At 41.2% G+C, this 23008-nt stretch overlaps 1 protein-coding gene across 2 annotated transcripts in view; it reads right to left on the bottom strand.

Annotated features, from left to right (window-relative positions):
* Nucleotides 1-23008, bottom strand: part of LOC133440386 (NLR family CARD domain-containing protein 3-like) — a 290643-nt gene that overhangs the window by 20168 nt on the left and 247467 nt on the right. The window lies entirely within an intron of this gene.

Raw genomic sequence — 23008 nt, 5'->3', positions numbered from 1 at the left:
TTAATGACACCTATGTCATGGTCTGGGGGGGTCTGTATCACCTTCACTGGCACTATGTAACTTTGAGGAGCATGGTAGGAACCCTGCCACACTAAAAAACTACACATTTTTACGGCTTTGACTGCTTTACGGCATACGTCACTTCCCCCTCCTTCCCGATTCGTAGTCGAGACGAAAATGGGCGGGGCTGGGAGCGCAGCTCCGCAGAAGCTGGTAACCCGTTGCTGCGTTGTGGCTGCAGCAGCAGATCGCTAATGGTTTAACTTTTCACCGCTTTCCTGCTCGGAGGCAGAACCACGGAGGCCGGCCAATTATCTGAGATAACAAATTAAAAGAGTAAAAGAGTCGTCGGCTCGGTTGGATCGCGGCTGTAACGAGTCCGACCAAACATAACGTTCCTCAGTAAACAAACAAACACGCACACAGACGGGCGTCGGATCAAAACACGGGTTTATTAAACCACAAACAAACACTCACAGACCGGGGTCGGATCATTCAAACAGGTTTTATTCCCCACTTCTCCAGCTAAACGCAGTTGTTGGCCAGCTCTCTGCGGTGCGATTCATTTTGTTGAGGAAAAAATATTAACTATTTGATTTGTTGCTGCAGAGGAAAAAAATAATCTCACGAGGAAAAAAAAATATTGCTCACGCCTCGGAGCCTCTTCAAAGCAGTCAAAAAAAAAGAAAAGTAAGAGTAATACAAAACATGTACTGTATGTTGTACTATTATACTAATTTATTATACTAACATTTACCAAAGCAGCTGCCAAACACTCCTAAACAAGGTAGCCTAAGACGTGGGTTGTGCAGAACTGCGGCAGTAAATCCTTCTAAAGAGTGGCGCTCCGACGAGGAGCTCCATTCTTTAGTAGGGATTTCATATGGATCCAGACCGTTAATAATCATTATTTTCTCCAGATACCGCTCCCTGGCTTCCTTGTTTAAGGTATCCTGGTAAATTCCAGTTCCTTTCCAGCAGTTTAACATCTTTTTTTTGCGTTCCGTCTGTTCACTTGGTGAAACAGAAAAGCGTCCCGTCTTCTCTCAAAACAAATGCACGCGACTGGACAGGAGTTTTCCGGCAGTACGCGCTGGTGCTCATGGGAAACGTAGTGATCTTTCTGGTAAAGCACTACCGCTTTTGTCCAAAAGATGCCCTCAAACTCAGAAAAGCTGAAAGTTATGTTGTGCTGCTTTAAAGCTGATGCTAATGAACTGGAAGACTTTTTTACCTTACTGAATAGCTTCGACAGCAACCTCCAATTTACAATGGAGTATAGTAGTGAAAAAGTTCATTTTCTAGATAGGTGGGTTGAACAAAAGAATGGCTCCTCATCCACTTCACTCTACCGCAAAGAAACCGAAGGAAATACGTTCTTATTGGCTAGTAGTTTTCATCCTCCTCCCCTCAAAAGAGGCCTACCCAAAAGCCAGTTTTTTAGACTCCGGAGAATTTGCAACAGTACAGAGAATTTCATAGACAAGGCATCAGAGATGAGCTCTAGATTTGTCCAGCGGGGATATCCTATGGATTGTATCCAGAGGGCGTATGATGCGGCACGGAAGAAATCACGCTCAGAACTGCTACAAAAAAGCCAAAAGAAAGAAAGGAAGTTCTCTGTGACCTGCATCACTCTGTGAAATCCACATTTGAGAAATACTGGCACATCCTGACCTCGGACCCTGAATTGGCCCCCACTTTTAAAGATCCCCCCCCTTTGTATATAAACGGAGAAAAACTCTAAAAGACCTGCTTGTTCCCGCTGACTATACTACCCAAACACCTAAGCCACCTACTCAGAGACTGTTGGCTCCCTTACCTGCTGGAAATTACCGGTGTGGTAACTGCATTTGCAATAACACCTCCAAGACCAACTTTTTTTTATCATCCCCACTCTAATAAAACATTTTCCATCAAAGAGGTGATTACTTGCACATCTACACATGTCATATATATGCTACGCTGCCCTTGCGGTCTAGCATATGTGGGAAAAACTTCCAGACAGTTAAAACAAAGGATAAGTGAACACAAAAGCTCCATGTCGAGAAAAGACATTAACTATCCTGTGGCTGTTCATTTCAACGAGAACAAACATGATATCTCAACTTTACGTTTTTGTGGACTTGAAAAAGTCAGCCTTCCACGGAGGGGTGGGAATCTGGACTTGCTGCTAAAACGTTGAGAGCTCTTCTGGATTTTTACTTTGCAAACACTGGCACCGAAGGGATTGAATGATGAACTGCCTTTGAGTGTTATGCTATGATTTGGTTTTTTATCATGTGTAGTTTCCTTCCTCACACTTCCCCACAATAACGATAGCCAGTATCTATATGTATAACTTGTGTAATATATATATATATATATATATATATATATATTAGGGGTGGGGAAAAAAAAAAATCGATATTTCAATATATTGTTGTGCTCTCTGTTTCAATAAATAATCGATATACTGACGGCTAATATCGATATTTTATTACAACACACATAATGGTTTACGTGGTTGTCACCGCACTATTGTTCAAGCTCTGCCCCGCCCGCCCCCGCTGCCCTCGTGAACAAAACAAACATGTGGAAGCGGCCGCCTGAGAAACCAGCTCAAAAAATGCAGAACCAAAGTTTACTTCGTACAGACAGCGGGCTGAGCAGCACTGTTAATGCTGGAAATTACTTGCTGTTTGAGCCGGTGTTTAAGCTGCCATGTGCGTTAATCTCCGCTCGCACGGACAACCAGCTGCGTTAAGAAACGGACCCCGCTTGCGCTCCACGTGAGGAGAGCGGCTCGTACTGTAATACAAAATTATTCCACCTATTACAGACGCCGTTAAAGTAAATGATCGTCAGTCTTTTTGTGTTATGACGTTTATGCTTTTCACTCTGTAAGTGATCTTCGCTCGTATCCTTCCGTGTCCAGTCAACCGTGTACTGGGAAAACTTGCAGATCATTGAATCACCAGTCACGTTACACACGGACACGGATACTCTCATACACACTCAGACACACGCCCACCCGCGCAAAACCAGTGTTCAGTGCTTTGGATATTTCAGCTTAAATTTCAAAATGTTATATTAGTTCAATGAAGTTCATATTATTTATATTTATTATAGCTTGTTTGGTTTCTTCTGTTATCGGATACAGTTTGTCATGACATACAGTAAGAGAAAAATGCCTGATGCTTCATGGCAATATGTGTGTGTGGTGACAGAATAAATTAGACAGGCTAAAAGGATATTGGAAAAGAAGGGATATTGAAAAGCATATTTGAGTTATTTATTTCTTAGTTATTTCACAATAATTATTTGTGAAATTATTATTTCACTAGTTATTTTACAGTCATATAATTCAGGCAACAGCTCAAAAAAAATTTTTAATAACACTAATCCACATCAATATCGGATCAAATCGAATCAAATGGTGATAATCGATTCTGAATCTTAAGAATCGGATCAATTCTTGACATTTTAATAGATACCCAGCCCTAGGAGGCAGTGAGGTACTGTGCAAAATTAAGTTGCTTACTGACTTTTCAGTATTAGAAACAAAGCAGTGCACTGTCCTGGTTTATATAAAACATGTTATTAATGTTCATGCACTTTAATTTGTCCAGCTGTACAGTGTTTACATTTACAAGCCTATGAGACAGTGAGGAAATATACAAATGCACTTTCTTGTATGAAGTTTTGGCATTGAATAAATGCATAACTACAGACGTGTTCCTTTTTATAGGTATTTTTTCTTTTTCAGTCCCATATATCGTGATATACCGCTCTTACCGATATATCGAAAATATCGTGATATTATCGATATCCTGGGCCACATATTGCCAAAGTATCGAATCGGAACTTACCCGTATCGTCCCACCCCTAATATATATATATATATATATATATATATATATATATATATATATATATATATATATATATATATGTATATATACACACACACACACACACACACACACACACACACACACACACACACACACACACACACACACACACACACACACACACACACACACACACACACACACACCTCTTTTAAGTATCTTTAAACATTTTGAGAGTTGAATTTGACCAGTTCTCCTTTCCCTTCCTTTCTCCAGGGAAGGGGTCGATTAGGAGACTGGGCCTGACTCCTATTTATTCTAAGATGTTCTCCTTATGATAAGTTTTGATGTACTTTGTGTTTTTACAGTACATTCATCCTCCCTATTTTTTTATACTGTATAAGATCAGAACACTGAGATAGGATTTTTGCTGTGTGACTCTCTTCCCTCATTGTAAATATTTTTAATTGATTGCTACCTAAGATTGACACTTTACAGGTATAATCATCCTCCCTTTCTAATGATTATACCTTTGGATTCGATGGTCATTGATTGATGTATTTGATACATGCACTTTATGGGTGTTGTCTCTTTTCCCTGGTTTTTGGTGATGCTTACTGACTGTATTTCGGTATGTGACCTTGTTTGAAGGTGCTCAGGTGTTTGTGTGGCGGCGCCTGATTGGACCACATAGTCCTACCAGCCTATAATAGACAAGCTTTTGTTCCGATCTGTTTGATGCCTTGAAAAAGGTCTATGACCGAAACGTTGGCCCAATAAACACGAGTACGGTGAGAAGAAGGTGTTTTCTTTTTCATATTTGTACAGTAAAATTGTTTGAAATTCACTGTAGTGTGCCTGTAGTGATTTTAGTTGTGAAGAGGGCTATGTGGGGTATTGGGTGAAATTATGGGAAAATTTATTTTTACAGTCTCTGCAAAACAGAACCTGAAGCAAAAAAGGCAATTGACTTTTTTAGAAAAGTAAGGTGTGTGAAGTTTACACCTTAATATTTCAATTTTTCCACAGTAAAATTATTTAAAATTCAATGTGCTTGTAGTGATTCTAGTTGTGCAGAGGACTATATGAGGTATTGGGTGAAATTATAGGAGAATTCATTTTTATAGTCTCTCTGCAACACAGAAGCTTAAGCGAAAAAGGACACTGACCTTTTTAGAAAAGGTGTTTGAAGTTTAGATCTAAAAGAAAAGTGTTTCATCCTTTTCTTTTACAGTAAGAGATTGTAAATATTACGGTGGAAGTATATGAAAAAAACATATGTGCATTATCTCAAACTCAGTACTTCATATCACGGAAGTACGAATGACGGCTGGCTGGACCGCAGTGATGGATACCGGGGGGTCCCAAATTTAGCTTGATGATAAGAGTGATCTGTGAACGGAGCAGCGGAAATAGAGCAATCAGAAACCGAGGCCAACAACAAGTCCGAAATTAACCAGAAATCAATCCTCGATTTTGCTAAATTGTTTGGTTTGAACCATGAATATTGTTTGGAGTGGGGATTTTTAAGGCGCCATATATCTACCGGCAGTATGTTATGCGAGCTACAGAAATCAGATAAGATGGGGTTATAATATATATATATATATATATACATACACACACACAATCTAACTGCATATGAACTCCTATATGAACATCCTCTTACACGGAGCCACTGTGATCTGCATCTTTTCTACTAAATAAACGATTAAAGTTAAAGTATCAAATAACAGTTTGGTCCAGAGTCTGAATCGACCATGAAAGGCAGATGTAACCCAGTGTTAAAATGTGGTTGTGCCACTGCACTACTAAAAAAGTGTGTTACCCATTCATAATCTTGGAACTGGAATAACCTCACTATTGCACTTTACTGTTTTATGTATTGTACTTTGCTATGTTTTTAATTGATGGCAATGTTTTATTGATTGTTTTTAATGTCCTTTTGTACGGTGACCTTGGGTGTCCTGAAAGGCGCCTATAAATATTTATTATTATTAGTATAGGAATATAAATATTAAAAAACACACATGAACAATAAGGACAGTAAAAGATAAAACATTGAAATACTAAATATAGAAAAGTTTTTAGAAAAGTAAGGTGTTTGAAGTTTAGATGTTAATATTTCAATATCTGTACGGTAAAATTGTTTGAAATTCACTGTGCCTGTAGCGATTGTAGTTATGAAGAGGGCTATATGAGGTATTGGGGGAAATTATGGGAGGTTTCATTTTTATAGTCTCTGGAAAACAGAACCTGAAGGAAAAAAGGCGAATGCTTTTTTTTTTAGAAAAATAAGGTGTTTGAAGTTTCAATTTTTCCACAGTAAAATTGTTTGAAATTAAGCATACTTGTGATTGTAGTTGTGAAGAGGGCTATATGAGACATTGGGTGACATTATGCGAGAATTAATTTTTATAGTCTCTGCAAAACAGAACCTGAAGGAAGAAAACATATCTGCATTATCTCAAACTCAGAACTTTATATCGTTCCGTTTCTGAGCCGCGTTCATTCATTTACCGTAAAGGCTGAAATAGGAGCACATGAACATTTAGGAGCGGCTGATTTGACCACGGAAGTACGAATGACGGCTGGCTGGGGAGTTTCCCATTTAGTTGGTTTGCTTCATCACCACGGCTTTTAACTGGAAACAAAGGGATCTTGTAGGAGTCATACTCATGTGTTCATTCATTCAACTTTCCAGGGTTACGTACCGACTCTGTGGAGTCTGATTTCAGGTTTCCAGGCGAGGTCCAACAGTCTGCGCTGACGGTCGAGCTCTTCTTCATACTCCAAGATGCTTTTTTCAAACACTGACAATATTTCTACAGCAGCTGCTGTTAGTCGCTGACCGATAAACTCTCTCAGATGATTCACCTTAGACATTGTTGAAGAGGAAAAAGAAAGGAAACAACAGAACCGTCCTCCTCAAAGGAATCACTGCTCACGTGTTCCGTTCGCTCCAAACTTCCGCTCTTCCGCCAGGTGTTACAATCTGGATTTCCGCATAGACATGTCTCCTCCTCCTTCCATGGAGCTGCTGATACGTCAACGTCGCCGCCATATTGGATGTTCAAGACTGCGCTGTAAACTAAATGGACTTATTTTCATAAAGCCCCTTTTAACAAAGAAATGTACGTTTTACGTCTCATTTATTCATTCACACATGCACTAATGTACTTGGGAAACAGTTAGGCACCAAATATAATATATTTAATTTTCTGAGATGGCAAAAATAAGATCCCACATAGGAGTAATTCATGTTATATCAGCTATAGAGAACAAGGTAGTGCCGAAAAACAATATATATCCCCCCTCACAAAAATAAGAAAATATTTTCTCATCAACCAAACAAATTTTAGATTTTTCAAATAAAAAAAAATAACATATTTGAACAATTTTTCAGACAATATCTGTCAATATCTCTATATAATAACTGAAAAAATCTGAAAAATTGTTAAAATGTTATTTTGTTACTTGAACATTTTTAAATATGTTTAAGTAAAATATGCTACATGAATATGTAGTATATGTATATGTAGTATATGTAATGATATGCAATAAAAAATAACAAAACAATTTATGTTCAAGTAGAGTTTATAGTTGTGTTGTAATCCTCACTCGCCAGTGCCCCCCCCCCCCCCCAACATTTTTTATCACCAGCCGCCGCGGCTTGTTATTATTATTACGATAGATTGTTCACTCTTGGGTTTATGTTGAGCTTTTACAACTCACCACCAGGGGGCACTGCTGCTCTTTCTACATATGGAGAGTGTAATATTCCAGAATTATAAACAATAAATCTACAATGAAAACTTAATTACATTTTTCACGATTATTTCTAACTAAATATGAGTTGAGGTAAAAAGACATTTACTCCTAAATGGATGTCTGATATAAAAGGGTTAAATCCAAAGTCTGTCCTCTTCCTGGAATCTGATCCCGATGATCCTCCCTCTTCTTCCTGCTCTCCAACCTGCAGATCTGCAGCTTCAACACGGATCTCAACATCAGCTTTAGAAGAAATCATGTGTCAGACGAGTTGTAAATCTAGTACAACTTGATTTTATACATGTGATACAATAATAGTTAATTTCATATTATTTAAATAATGTGAAAAACGTACACAACACAGCATGGTTAATTTAAATTGCATTATTTTGATTTAGTTTGTCCCATGAATTATCGCGATAATCTGATGTACGCGCAGCTCAGATTTTAAAATGCATAAAGTATTTTACAGTTTTCAGCGAACTATGTATAACATCACAATATATCGCAAAATTTGGATACCGCAATATCGCATTGTATCGTGACTCAAGTATCGTGATGTGTTTCCCACATCACACTCATTTCCTCATTCATTTGCAAACCAAATGTTCTTGTTTTCTAAATCATAAAAACATTTTAAAGGGGAAATAAAAGCAAACCGTATCTGACTGCACTGACTTCTGAAATCTTCAAGGTTTTTTGTTTAATGCTGCAGATATTAAAGTTTATAAAAAGGTGACAGATGGTTGGCTGTTCTGTTTCTGACATGTTGATGGTTGCGTTTCTTCTTTTGTCCTAATTTCTCTGAAGATTCCTCATGTTTTCAGAGGAACGTTGTAAAAACTTGGACTAACCTCAAACGGAGTAGATGGAGAGAGTTTAACAACATCGAGCTGCAGATTAACTTTACAAAGGGAATGTAAGTGAAGAAGAAAAAGACTTTGTAGATGAACGAAATAAACGTTTAAAGAAACTTCAGCACATACTAACAGCTCTTTATTTGCACCGTGGAGACGGCAAGTTACCAACAGCAACAAATAACAATTTTAAGAAGGAACAAGGATTCAAACAAACTCAATGCAAAAAAGTACACAACCACATCGTTCCCTCTGCGTCAAGTTGACGGAGAAGAATAAATCCGGGTTGAACCTGCAACCCTTGTGGGGAGGGGATTAGGCTCATCAGCCACAGGAGGTGGTGGTTGGACTTCTGTGGGTTCTTCTTCTGTGGGTCAAACAGGAGTGGACAGCTGCCCCCAGAGGACGACAACATGAGCTTCATTTGTCACGAGTCACCAGACTTCTCCTCCGGGTGATTTTTCATGTGACTCAGCAAACCCATTCTGCGGCTAAAACCTTTGTTGCACGTCTTGCACAAATATCGCTTCTCGCCCGTGTGCGTGTTTATGTGGCTTTTAAGATGTGATGATCTAGTAAAAGTTTTACTGCAGGTGTTGCACAGGTACGGCCTTTCGCCAGTGTGGGTCCTCGAGTGAACCACCAGGTTGTAACGTTCTGTGTAACTTTTTCCACATGTTTTGCAGATGTAGGGCTTCTCGCCCGTGTGCGTGGTTATGTGGCGTTTAAGATGTGATGAGTTTATAAACGATTTTCCGCAGATGTTACACAGGTACCGCCTTTCGCCGGTGTGGATCCTCGAGTGAACCAGCAGGTGGGAATCTTGCCTGTAACTCTTTCCACATGTTTTGCAGATGTAGGGCTTCTCACCCGTGTGCGTGGTTATGTGGCGTCTAAGATCCCATAAATTAGTAAAGGTTTTGCTGCAGGTGTTGCACGGGTACGGCCTTTCACCGGTGTGGGTCCTCGAGTGAATCACCAGTTTGGAATTTTGCGTGTAACTCTTTCCACATGTTTTGCAGATATAGAGCTTCTCGCCCTTGTGGATCATTTTATGCTTCTTGAGCATTGATGATTCTCTAAACGATTTTCCGCAGGTGCTGCACAGGTACGGCATTTCGCCAGTGTGGATCTTCATGTGATCCATTAAAATACTACTTTTACTAAACTCTTTCCTGCAAGTTCTGCAAGAAAATACCTTCTTCCCCGTGTGGGTCCTGGTCAGCTTTGATTTACAGTTGCTGTCTGACGGGACAGCAGATTCTTTGTGGTCACCGTGTCGTCTCATTGGCTCCGGATCTGCAGTTTTACTGGAGTCTGAGTGTAAACTTTCAGTTCCTTCCTCATCTTTGTTTTGAGCTTCAGGAGAAGTGTGCAACAGCAGCTGGCCACAGTTTGGTCCTGGTTCACCATTTTCAACTTTCTCATGAGCGACACTGACCAATGAGACATCCACCTCTACGTCCTCGTGCTTCATCTCCTGACCGCTGGAGTCTTCCTCCAGCTCTGTAGTCTGTGGATGCCCTGGTTCCTCCTGGTCCGGGCTGCAGCTCCTCTCCAGGTTATCCAGGTAATGGTCACTGAAAACCCCGTCCTCCTCCACCTTACAAACATTTTCTTGTGGGAGTTCTGGAATTACAAAAAGGGACAAAACGATTGGATTTTAACAAGTCAAAAGTGCTTCCCAGTGTTGATTGTACTTGTGAGGTTTAAACTTTGTCCTGAACCTTCGGTCTTCTCCTTCATCTGTGTAGTATATTTGAAAACAAGTGCATTACTCTGTGTGACCATTATGCGGCACTGTGACTGTACTCTTGTGTTACTGCGTTGGTATCGAGACAGTTGAAGAATAAAGTTGTTGTTCCAGAAATGGCTTCTTCAGTGTCATATATAATGATCCAACTACAAGTCCTGCATATGAACACATATATGAGCATCCTCCAACCATCACGTTTTTTGCCAGTGTCATCTCACATCTCACACTGTGACCTGCATCTTTTCTACAAAATAAACGATTAAGTCTAAAGCATGAAATTTGAACGGTAAAGTTGCATCTTAGTAACAGTTCAATGCCTCCCAGTTTATTAAAAATTACTCTGAACTGAAATGATCTGAATCATCTACTGTATTAATGAATGTGTTTACACAGGACTTGATTATATTTATTATTCATTTTTGTTCTAGTATTGATAGACATATGTTAAATGATTTTGAATGATGTAATTTATTGACCATGTGACGGAGGGAAGGGGAGAGGGTGTGCTGTTGTTTTTATTTTTATTTACTCATTTATTTATTTCCTTTTTTTTATTTATTTTTTCTTTTTCTTATTTTTCTTTTTTCTCTTATTATTTATTTATTTTGGTTTAATTAATGTTATGAAAAGTAAAAAAAGGGGGGGAAATATTGATAATTATATTGTTATTGTAAATCTTCTTTTTTTCTTTTTTTAATGCCCTCAATAAAGATAGATATATAAAAAAAATTACTCTGGGGATATGATACCAAAAGCTCTTATTGTGTAGAAAAGATTTCAACCAGTTCCTTTTTTAGGTTTCCATTAATTAAATCTAAATCTATAGCTTGCAGGCCTCCATCTTTGAATTCTTTGGTCAGTTCAGTTTTCCTAAAGTAATTCATTTTCTTTCTCCAGATATAATCAAAGTTAACCTGATTAATCTTTTTGATTACGTTATTGGGAATAGACAACGAGTTTGCTGGATAAATACATCTGGAGAGACTTTCCATTTTGGTTAAGACAGGGGTTCCCAACCTTTTTTGTGCCGAGGACCAGCAGAAGTATAAACAAAAAGCTCAGGGACCGGTTGACAATTTATGTCAATTTTAATAAACATTTTAGAAAAAAACAATGCATTTTAAAATGCAGGCTATCATTGTTTTACTAACTTTACAATGGTTTCAGGTGCATATATTTATCCACCAACAGGTGGCGACTCATTTTACGAAAATAACAGCCTATTTCAATTGCCAGACCGCTGCGACATTTTGCCAGCTGCTTTTTCCCCCAAAAGTTCGAGGCAGATGTATTTTGCAGCGGGCAGTATTAGCTCCTCTCCAATTGTAAAGGGCTTTTTAGCTTTTGCAATCCGGTGAGCAACGAGATATGAAGCCCTCGTTGCAGCGACGTTAGCTGATGTTGTGGCCTTTAAAACTTGCTTCTGCAAATCTAACTCATGTTTTTTCCTTTCGAAAAAATCCACTGGTTTGTCTTTGAGAGAAGGATGTTTTGTATTTAAGTGTCTTTGAAGCTTGGATGGCTTCATTGCTTCGTTGGCGAGAGTTTCTCCACATAAAATACATAGTGGGTTTGGCGCCTCCAAATCGCCAATTGCAACAAATTCGTATTTTATATACATAATGTCGTACTTGCGATTAAAGCTTTTGCTTTTCTTTTTGGTAGGATTTTCCACTTGTTCATCACCATTTCTTTTACTCGAACAACTAGTAAAGAAACGGCTCATGGAGGTTTGCTGAGGTCCGCTCATCTCTGCAGCAGACTGTACCTGACCTGCATACAGCACCTGTGCATGGCGCTGTTCAGTCCGGTCAGGTACCAGAACTTATTGTCCGCCAAGCCATGACAGGGCTGCCACTCAAAGAAACACATTTCGATTTATACAAGTTTTGGATGAAATTATATGACAAAAAAATGCTTCAGGTGAAGAATATTGTGTAAAAGTTAACTTATTTCAATAATTCAACTAGAATATGGTGTAAAAGTTAACTTATTTCAATAATTCAACTAGAATATGGTGTAAAAGTTAATCTATTTCAATAATTCAACTAGAATATGGTGTAAAAGTTAACTTATTTCAATAATTCAACTAGAATATGGTGTAAAAGTTAATCTATTTCAATAATTCAACTTAACTTAACTAATATATTACCTAGTCTTATTACATGCAAAGCATGATATTTTGAACCTTTGTTATAATTCTGATGATGGAATTGTTTATTGATTTCATAAAATATTCTCTAATTTATTTTTTATTTGGGGTTTTCATAAACTGTGAGCCATAATCAGAGAGCAGTGTCTTGCTGCTGCAGGAAACTGCTGCACGCAGTGACGGACACTGGCTGATTTATGGTTCCGCGTTGCACCAACGCAGAGCTTACGGGGTAGGATACGTGGGGGCGCGAACGTACGGTGCGCGTCACACGCGTACCCATCGCCGTAGCCATGCCGTCGATTTAACGCGGAACCATAAATCAGGCTTAACGCGGGCGTTCTCTTTTCGTCTTTTCAACTGAGCACGCAAACACAAACTGAGGGTGCAATGCTTGTTTATGCACCATCGTAGAACCGGGCCTGGCATAATATATGTCCGTATTGAGATCTGGGCACAGACGCATCAGGTCCTGTTGTCCCGCCACTAAGATTTTGCGGCCTTAATGTTTCCTGTGTTTTATTTTGTTATTATTGATCAATTTAGTGTCGATGTGTGTGTGACAGACGTGTGTATGGAGCGTTAATGAAAATACGGGACAAATCGCGTCCCGTATTTCAATACTGGACGCAACATTTTTTTCTCAAATAAAGGACAATTCCGTATTTTACGGGACGGGTGGCAACCCTACTTGCAAGTCTTCTTTTATTCGCCGTATCCAGGCTAAAATGCTCCCGAACATTTGAAGTTTTGTTACCCGCAGCTGCGCTGGGAGGAAAAAAGCCCTAATTATGATCGGAACACAAGCCATTTCACGGCCCAGTAGTAACGGCTCTACGGACCGGTACCGGTCCGGGGACCGGGGGTTGGGAATCACGGGGTTAAGAAGATACGACCTAATAAACTGATGTCTCTTGATAACCAGGAGTTAAGTTTGTTTTGGCATTCATTAATTACCCTCCACACATTTTTATTTTCACGTTCTGCTGAATCTTTAGAGATGGAAATGCCAAGATGTTTGACAACAGATTTTATAGTAATAGGCATGTTTTACATAGTATTTATATAGACTATATTTATATGGATATTGTGTAGATATAATAATAGCAATAATGTAAATTCATAGAGTTATAAAGGGGTAGGAACTAGGAAAAAGTGTAGACTTCTTCCTACTCCTTTTTTCGAACATATGTGAATATGAAGATGTTACTGTTTATTTTTTATATACATGTTCCAAATAAAAATGAACTCATTCATTGATTCATAAAGTGTGAAATATGAGTCTGGTCCAGAGTGTGAATGGAGCATGAAAGGCAGCACCAAGTAAACAGAACAACAAGTTAGTTCGGGATGTTTCCGAATCCCACATCAGCAGCTGCTTGAGCTGGGGAGTTTCCCATTTAGTTGGTTTGCTTCATCACCACGGCTTTTAACTGGAAACAAAGGGATCTTGTAGGAGTCATACTCATGTGTTCATTCATTCAACTTTCCAGGGTTACGTACCGACTCTGTGGAGTCTGATTTCAGGTTTCCAGGCGAGGTCCAACAGTCTGCGCTGACGGTCGAGCTCTTCTTCATACTCCAAGATGCTTTTTTCAAACACTGACAATATTTCTACAGCAGCTGCTGTTAGTCGCTGACCGATAAACTCTCTCAGATGATTCACCTTAGACATTGTTGAAGAGGAAAAAGAAAGGAAACAACAGAACCGTCCTCCTCAAAGGAATCACTGCTCTTCTTCTGCTCTTCTTCTTCTTCTTCTTCTTCTTCAATGGTGTTTATTGGCGGTTGGCAAACCAACTTGAAGGTGCATTACCGCCACCTACTGGACTAGAGTGTGGAACAGTAGACTAGCAGACAAAATAATAAGAAAAAATAAATAAGAAAAGAAAAATACAAATAAAATAAATGAATAAAATAAAACAAAAACTAAATAAGGAAATCAAATCCTCTCCAGTAGCCCTGTATCTTTCAGATATCATCAAATGCTTGAGCATAACTCCTGACTCTGCTCCTAGCAAGTTCCCCACATTTAAAGCCATCCTGGCTTCCTCTGCTGCTGCTGCTAATGTCCTTCTTTCCACCTCATATCCTCCACAATCCAACAACACATGCTGAACACATTCAGCCTGCCCACATTGGTCACATCTGCCATCAGGGGGTTTTCCTATTTTGTGCAGTGTATTGTTCCGTCCTGTGTGTCCTATCCTGAGTCGTGTAATGATTGCCTCTTTCCTCCGGTTCCTGCCCCTCCTTCTTCCCAACCCAACTGTTTTCTGTATATTGTAAAGGTGTTTTCCCGTGTCCTGGATGTCCCAGTATTCTTGCCACACTTTCCCCACATGTTTCTTGATTATTGATTTACCCTCTGCCCTACATAATGGAATTTCTGTATCTACAGTGTGTGATTTGAGTGTTTGTTTGGCCAGAATATCCACTCCTTCATTCCCTTCTATCCCTACATGGGCAGGAACCCAAATGAAGCAAACTGTCAACCCCCTCTTGTGCATTCTGTGAAGATTATGTATTTTATATATGAGATCTTGCCTACATGACTTCATGGTTTTAATACTTGTAAGAGCTGCCCAACTGTCTGATGCTATTGCTGTTTTGTTATGGTTGTTTTCTTCTATCCATTCCAAGCCTAAAATGATAGCTGCAAGTTCAACTGTATATACTGATAAATGGTCTGTGGTTCTTTTCTTGATATGTGTTTTGTAGTGTGGAATGAAAACTGCAGCTCCTGTTCTTCCAGTATCAGGGTCCTTTGACCCATCAGTGAAAATGTATATTTTGTCTGAAAAGTGTTGTTCCAGATAACTTTCAGCTACCCTTCCCTCGGAAATCTGCCTCTTCCTTTTCTTCAATTTTTGCTGTATGTCAAAGTTTACTGACGGTTCTATGAATACCCAGGGAGGAGTACATGAATATGGGACTGTCGGACTGAAGTGTATATGACCTAAATCTGCTTGTACTGCTTTTATGTTTCCTACCCACCCAAAACTCATAATATTTTATTTATTATGTTCCCAACAGTCCTCCAGGATGGCTTTAGCAGGATGGGAATCCCTGCTCACGTGTTCCGTTCACTCAAAACTTCCGACCTTCCGCCGGGTGTTACAATCTGGAGTTCCGGTAGAGCTCACGGTTCTACGGATAGTTCCTTCTCACAGTTACAGTAAGTATTTAATTTACCAACGAAAATAATTAGAACAAAATGCATACAACATTTTTTTCATCACTGGTTTACTACTACTTCTGTCATTTAGCAGACGCTTTTATCCTCACTAAACGACCTGTTAACACTCAGGCTCTCTACAAGAAGGGCCAAAGCCGACTCCACCTGCTGCGCAGACTGAGGTCCTTCGGAGTGAGGGACGGCCTCCTGAGGACCTTCTATGACTCTGTGGTGGCGTCGGCCATCTTTTATGGTGTGTCTGCTGGAGCAGCAGCATCACTGCAGCAGAGAGGAAGAGACTGGACAAGGTGGTGAGGAAAGCCGGCTCTGTCCTGGGCTGCAGTCTGGAACCGGTGGAGGTGGTGGGGGAGAGGAGGATGGTGGCTAAGCTGTCCACCATCATGGACAATGTCTCCCACCCCCTTCATGAGACTGTCAGAGCCCTGGAGAGCTCCATCAGAACCCTGGAGAGCTCCATCAGAACCCCGGAGAGCTCCATCAGAACCCTGGAGAGCTCCATCAGATCCCTGGAGAGCTCCATCAGAACCATGGAGAGCTCCATCAGAACCCTGGAGAGCTCCATCAGATCCCTGGAGAGCTCCATCAGAACCATGGAGATCTCCATCGGAACCCTGGAGAGCTCCATCGGAACCCTGGAGAGCTCCATCGGAACCCTGGAGAGCTCCTACGTTGTTTTTTGAGCTAAATGCTGGTTGTACTGATCAGGCTGTACCAATAATCTGCGTCACTGACAACTTTCCTCTTGTTGCTGAACTACACTGCAAAAACTCAAAATCTTAACAAGAATATTTGTCTTATTTCTAGTTAAAATGTCTCATTTTTAGTCAGAAAATCTCATTACACTTAAAACAAGAGTCATTACCAGAAAAATAACTTATTTGACAATTTTCACCTGTTTCAAGTAAATTTTCACTTGAAATAAGTAGAAAAATCTGCCAGTGGGACAAGATTTATCTTCTCATTACAAGCAAAAAAATCTTGTTCCACTGGCAGTTTTTTGTACTTATTTTATACTTATTTTAAGTGAAAATCTACTTGAAACAGGTGAAAATTGTTGTTTTTTCCTACGATGAGTCTTGTTTTAAGTGTAATGATATTTTTGTTTTTACCAAAAATGAGACATTTTAACTGGAAATAAAACAAATATTCTTGTTAAGATTTTGAGTTTTTGCAGTGTAAAGTCTTTTTTGTTTTTATTATTATTACGATAGATTGTTCACTCTTGGGTTTATGTTGAGCTTTTATAACTCACCACCAGGGGGCACTGCTGCTCTTTCCACATATGGAGATATTTATAATATTTCCACATATTTCAGAATTATAAATTAATTACATTTTCATGATTATTTCTGACTAAATATGAGTTGAGGTAAAAACACATTTACTCCTAAACGGATGTCTGATATAAAAGGGTTAAATCCAAAGTCTGTCCTCTTCCTGGAATCTGATCCCGATGATCCTCCCTCTTCTTCCTGCTCTCCAACCTGCAGATCTGCAGCTTCAACACGGATCTCAACATCAGCTTTATAATAAATCATGTGTCAAACGAGTTGTAAATTTAGTACAACTTGATTTTATACATGTGATTAGGTAATACTGTTAATTTCATATTATGTAAATAATATGAAAAACTTACACAAATATGTTGTAACTTTAGCTTGTATAGTTACAATAACAGCATGGATCATTTGAATTTAATTGTTTTGACTTAGTTTGTCCGATGAATTATCACGATAATCTGATGTACGTGCAGCTCAGATTTTAAAATGCATAAAGCCTTTTACAGTTTTCAGCGAACTAATTTGGATACCGCAATGTCGTATTGTATCGTGACTCAAGTATCGTGATGTGTATCCCACATCACACTCATTTCCTCATTCATTTGCAAACCAAATGTTCTTGTTTTCTAAATCATAAAAACATTTTAGGGGAAATAAAAGCAAACCGTATCTGACTGCACTGACTTCTGAAATCTTCAAGGTTTTTTGTTTAATGCTGCAGACATTAAAGTTTATAAAATGGTGACAGATGGTTGGCTGTTCTGTTTCTGACGTGTTGATGGTTGCGTTTCTTCATTTGTCCTCGTTTCTCTGAAGTTTCTTCATGTTTTTCAGAGGAACGTTGTAAAAACTGAACATGTAAATATATCAAACTTGGACTAACCTCTGAACGGAGTAGATGGAAAGAGTGTAACAACATGGAGCTGCAGATTAACTTTACAAAGAGAATGTGAGTGAAGAAGAAACAGACGGGAAAAAGAACGTGTGAGAGAGGCTTTGTAGATGAACGAAATAAACTGTTAGTTTTAAAGAAACTTCAGCAAATACTAACGGCTCTTTATTTGCACCGTGGAGACGACAAGTTACAAACAGCAACAAATAACACAGTTTTAAGAAGGAACAGGGATTCAAAAAAACTCAATGCAGAACTTTAAAAAAAAGTACACGACCACATCGTTCCCTCTGCGTCAAGTTGACGGAGAAGCATAAATCCGGGTTGAACCTGCAACCCTTGGGGGGAGGGGATTAGGCTCATCAGCCACAGGAGGTGGTGGTTGGACTTCTGCGGGTTCTTCTTCTGTGGGTCAGACAGGAGTGGACAGCTGCCCCCGGAGGACTACAACATTCAATTCCAATTCAATTCAGTTTGATCTATATAGCGTCTAATACAACAAAAGTTGTCTCTAGACGCTTTCCAGAGACCCATACCCAGAACATGACCCCCGAGCAGTTATTACATAAACAATGGCAGGTAAAAACTCCCCTAGTGGGAGAAAAACCTTAAGCCAAACAGTGGCAAGGGAAAAACTCTCCTTTAGGAGGGAAGAAACCTTGAGCAGGACCAGGCTCGTAAGGGGGGACCCTCCTGCCGAGGGCCAGACTGGTGGGTCAGGGACGGCAACAGCACAGCAGGCAGGTGGAAGCAGCAACGGGATGACCAGGGGTGGGGACCGCAGGCCAGCACGCAGCTCCCGAAGCTCCGGCCCAATCATCAAGTCCCAGGTTGGGGTGCAGGGTCGGGGAAAGGTTGAAAAGGGGGAGGGCCAGGGAGAGGAGTCTTGAGGGAGGAACCTTCTCCCCCGCCCAAAAGGGGCCGTTACCCTGCCCCCCTCACTCCCACATGAGCTTCATTTGTCACGAGTCACCAGACTTCTCCTCCGGGTGAATTTTCATGTGACTCAGCAAATCAATTCTGCGGCTAAAACCTTTGTTGCACGTCTTGCACAAATACGGCTTCTCGTCCATGTGCGTGGTTATGTGCTGTTTAAGAGTTGATAATTGAGTAAAGGTTTTGCTGCAAGTGTTGCACAGGTACGGCCTTTCGCCCGTGTGGATCCTCGAGTGAATCACCAGGGTTGAACGTTCTGTGTACCTTTTTCCACATGTTTTGCAGATGTAGGGCTTCTCGCCCGTGTGCGTGTATATGTGGCTTTTAAGATGTGATGATTTAGTAAAGGTTTTTCCGCAGGTGTTGCACAGGTACGGCTTTTCGCCGGTGTGGGTCCTGGAGTGAACCAGCAGGCCGGAACGATCTGTGTAACTTTTTCCACATGTTTTGCAAATGTAGGGCTTCTCGCCCGTGTGTGTGGTTATGTGCCGTTTAAGATTTGATAATGTAGTAAAGGTTTTTCCGCAGGTGTTGCACAGGTATGGCCTTTCGCCAGTGTGGATCTTCACGTGATCCATTAAATTACAACCTTTACTGAACTGTTTCTTGCAAGTGCTGCAAGAAAACGCCTTCTTCCCCGTGTGGGTCCTGGTCAGCTTTGATTTACAGTTGCTGTCTGACGGGACAGCAGCATCTTCGTGGTCACCGTGTCGTCTCATTGGCTCCGGATCTGCAGTTTTACTGGAGTCTGAGCGTAAACTTTCAGTCCCTTCCTCATCTCTGTTTTGAGCTTCAGGAGAAGTGTGCAACAGCAGCTGGACACAGTTTGGTCCTGGTTCACCATTTTCAACTTTCACATCAGCGACATTGACCAATGAGACATCCACCTCTACGTCCTCGTGCTTCATCTCCTGACCGCTGGAGTCTTCCTCCAGTTCTGTAGTCTGTGGATGCCCTGGTTCCTCCTGGTCCGGGCTGCAGCTCCTCTCCAGGTTATCCAGGTGCTGGTCACTGAAAACCCCGTCCTCCTCCACCTTACAAACATTCTCTTGTGGGGGGTCTGGAATTACAAAAAGGGACAAAAAGACAGGATTTTAACAAGTCAAAAGTGCTTCCCAGTGTTGATTGTTTGGTTGTATTTGTGAGGTTTAAAGTTTGTCCTGAACCTTCTGTCTTCCCCTTCAGCTATGTAGTATATTTGAAAACAAGTGCATTACTCTGTGTGACCATTAGGGGGCACTGTGACTGTAGGAAATCTAGCAGAAAATTGGAGTCCGGATCCAGAGATTTGAACTGTTTCTTGTCGCCAGCGGAATCGACGAAAAGTCTGATTCAGTGAAAAGAGCCACGTTCCTATATGTGGCCGGGGACGAAGCAATTAAACGGTATATAACACTTTTGACTTTGATGAAGACGTAGATGACTATGATACATTGAAAGAACTTTTCCGCCAACATTGTGAGCCAAGGAAAAATGTGACGTATTTGAGGCTCCTGTTCTTTATTCAAGTGCAAGGAAAATCAGAGACTGTTGATGCATATGTGACTGATTTAAAAAAATAAAGTGAAAGACTACGATTTTGAGCACCTCACTGAAACTTATTGATGTAAACGTTCGCACATTTGAGCTGATCGACTGATCAGCTGTCAGTCGATCAGCTGATGGCGCTGCTCTGCTGGTGACATGGAGGAGGGCTCCTGCTGCATTTTGTATGGATGTCTGTGGCGTCTCCGTTTATTGTTCTGTTTATTGTTTTGAATCGGCTGGCACAACATGCACTTGACAAGAGGGCTGGTCTGAACTGCAAGCTGCGTCCAAATGCGCTGAACTGGAGGAGATTGGAGTGCCTGCTGGTGGCATGGTTATTCCTGTCTGGCTGGGCTGGCGGGTGTGCGCTCGCTGATCAGCTGTCATACAGCGGGAGCGAGCTTCTACACCTGCGGGAATGCGGAGTGTCACCACCGCCAAACCTGCTGAGCAACATCCCCAGGGAGCTATTGAGGCAACCCGGACCGGCATCTCGCCTTGCTCGGAAGGCCAGGAAGCGGGGCAAGAGAGGCGGCGTCAGGCAGCGGGCTCGGAGAGCCACCAAACTTCTACTGCCTCCGATACTACTCTGCAATGCTCGTTCATTGAAAAACAAGCTGGATGAACTACGCTCCCATGCCGGAGCTTGCTACGAATACCGTGAGTCTGGCTTAATGGTTTTCACTGAAACATGGTTCCGAAATGACGTGCCGGACAGTTTTATACAGATCGATGGGTTTTCACATATACGCTCGGATAGGGATGTAAACTCAGAAAAAGAAGCCCATGGCTGCCCACAACGAAAGCGTGAGGGCAAATGAACGAAATTACTTCTTTATGCGCTTTGAGACAGACACCTCTAAAGAATACAGTGATATTTTAAATGCAATAACTTTTAATGGGGGTGACGACAGAATGGTTATAGACCAAGACTCTGTGACCAAGGTTTTTAAAACCATACGCACTAATAAAGCGACAGGACCAGACGGCATGTCTGCTTTTCTTTTAAAATCCTTTGCTGAGGAGCTCACACCAGCCTGGCATCGCCTTTTCCAGCTCTCTATGGATACACACACTGTGCCAGAGCTCTGGAAAAAGTCAATCATAATCCCAGTCCCCAAGAAAGCCCATCCCCTAGAGAATAATGATCACAGGCCAGTGGCCCTAACCTCAAATGTAGTCAAGTCACTAGAGAGGATTGTAACAGAGGAGCTCTGAAGGGAGGTGGAGCCATCTCTAGATCAGTTTCAGTTTGCGTATACTAGAGACCGCAGCACCAGTGACGTGGCCTCTACCTTACTGCACTTTATGTTGAAGCATCTTGAGAGTCCAGCTGCATATGCCAGACTGCTCTTCATTGATTTTAGCTCTGCTTTTAACACAATACATCCAGACATCCTTCTTAGAAAATTAGTTAAGTTGAACGCAAATCCCTATTTAACTAAGTGGTATTTCTCATTTTCATCAGACAGGCCGCAACAGGTGAGATTCAACTCTGCACTTTCAGACACAACAGTAAGCAGCACTGGGGCCCCCCAGGGATCTGTCAGTTCCTCCTTTCTGTTTACTCTGTACACAAATGACTGTGTCAGCTCCCAACCCGACCAGTATGTGGTCAAATTCTCTGATGATACTGTCATCCTCAGTCTACTCACAAGCAGCTCTGACATCAGCAGCCATACAGCTGGAGTGGACAGGTTTGTGGGCTGGTGTGATGAACACCACCTGGAGATCAATGTTAAGAAAACCGAGGAGATTGTGGTGGACCCAAAGTCAGTTGGGGATCACAGCACAACTATCATACATGGCCATAACATCAAGCAGGTCACGTCCTATAAATACCTGGGCGTCCATATTGACAAGGATCTTAATTGGAGCACGCATGTGACAAATGTCTGTGTTAAGGCTGATTTATGGTTCTGCGTCACACCAACGCAGAGCACACGCCGCAGCCGTGACGCCGTCCTGAACCCTTCGGACTTCTCCGTCTCTCCATTTGGTCGCGGTGCATTACCCCCCGCGGCCACTAGTTAGCAATCTTTTTCTGAATGGTTTATCTGACTTTTTCCGGTCACAGTAAATCAAAGAAATAAGGACAACTATTGTGCAAAAAACAAAAACAAAAAAAAAAAATCACACATAAACGAAGAAAAGAGCCCTGAAAGTTCACTACTGCTTCAAACCGGAAACCGGAAATGCTTCGCTTTCAAACGAACCAATCACAGCCCTCTCGGTCTGCGTGTGGTCGGCGTCTCCTCGCCGGGTAGTTACAATTTTCGGGAGGTACACGTCAGTGACGGCGCATGTGACGGCGTGTCCTCTGCGTCGATCCAAACCACACGCCGTAGGCACGGCGTCATTTTGACGCAGAAGCATAATTCAGCCTTTAAGCTCCACCAGCGCCTCAATTTTTTACGCAGGCTCAGAGTGTTTGGGGTCCGCAAAAACATCATGCTGATTTTTTATAGAGCGACGATAAGAGTCCATCGTACGCTATGGCATCACCAGCTGGTTTGGGAACCTAACGGTCAAATCTAAATCCCAGATTGTTGGCCTGGCCAAAACGGCAGGGAAGATCATGGGAATGCCCCCCCCCCCTATATATGTTGTTGATGTTGTTAATGTGCCGTCTGTGTCTGTCTGTACTGCAGCTTTGTGGCCTCTACTCCGAGACCAATTTCTCCCGTGGGAGATTCATTTTTATTTATTTATTTATTTCGTTTCGTGCATGGTGGTCAATCTACACACCCATGACCGAAAAGGAGCAGGATGAAGACAAGTCTTATGTTACCTGCCCCTTAT

Source organism: Cololabis saira, chromosome 3, assembly GCF_033807715.1.
Source record: "Cololabis saira isolate AMF1-May2022 chromosome 3, fColSai1.1, whole genome shotgun sequence".
NCBI lineage: Eukaryota > Metazoa > Chordata > Actinopteri > Beloniformes > Belonidae > Cololabis > Cololabis saira.
This window is presented reverse-complemented; position numbering and strand designations above follow the sequence as displayed.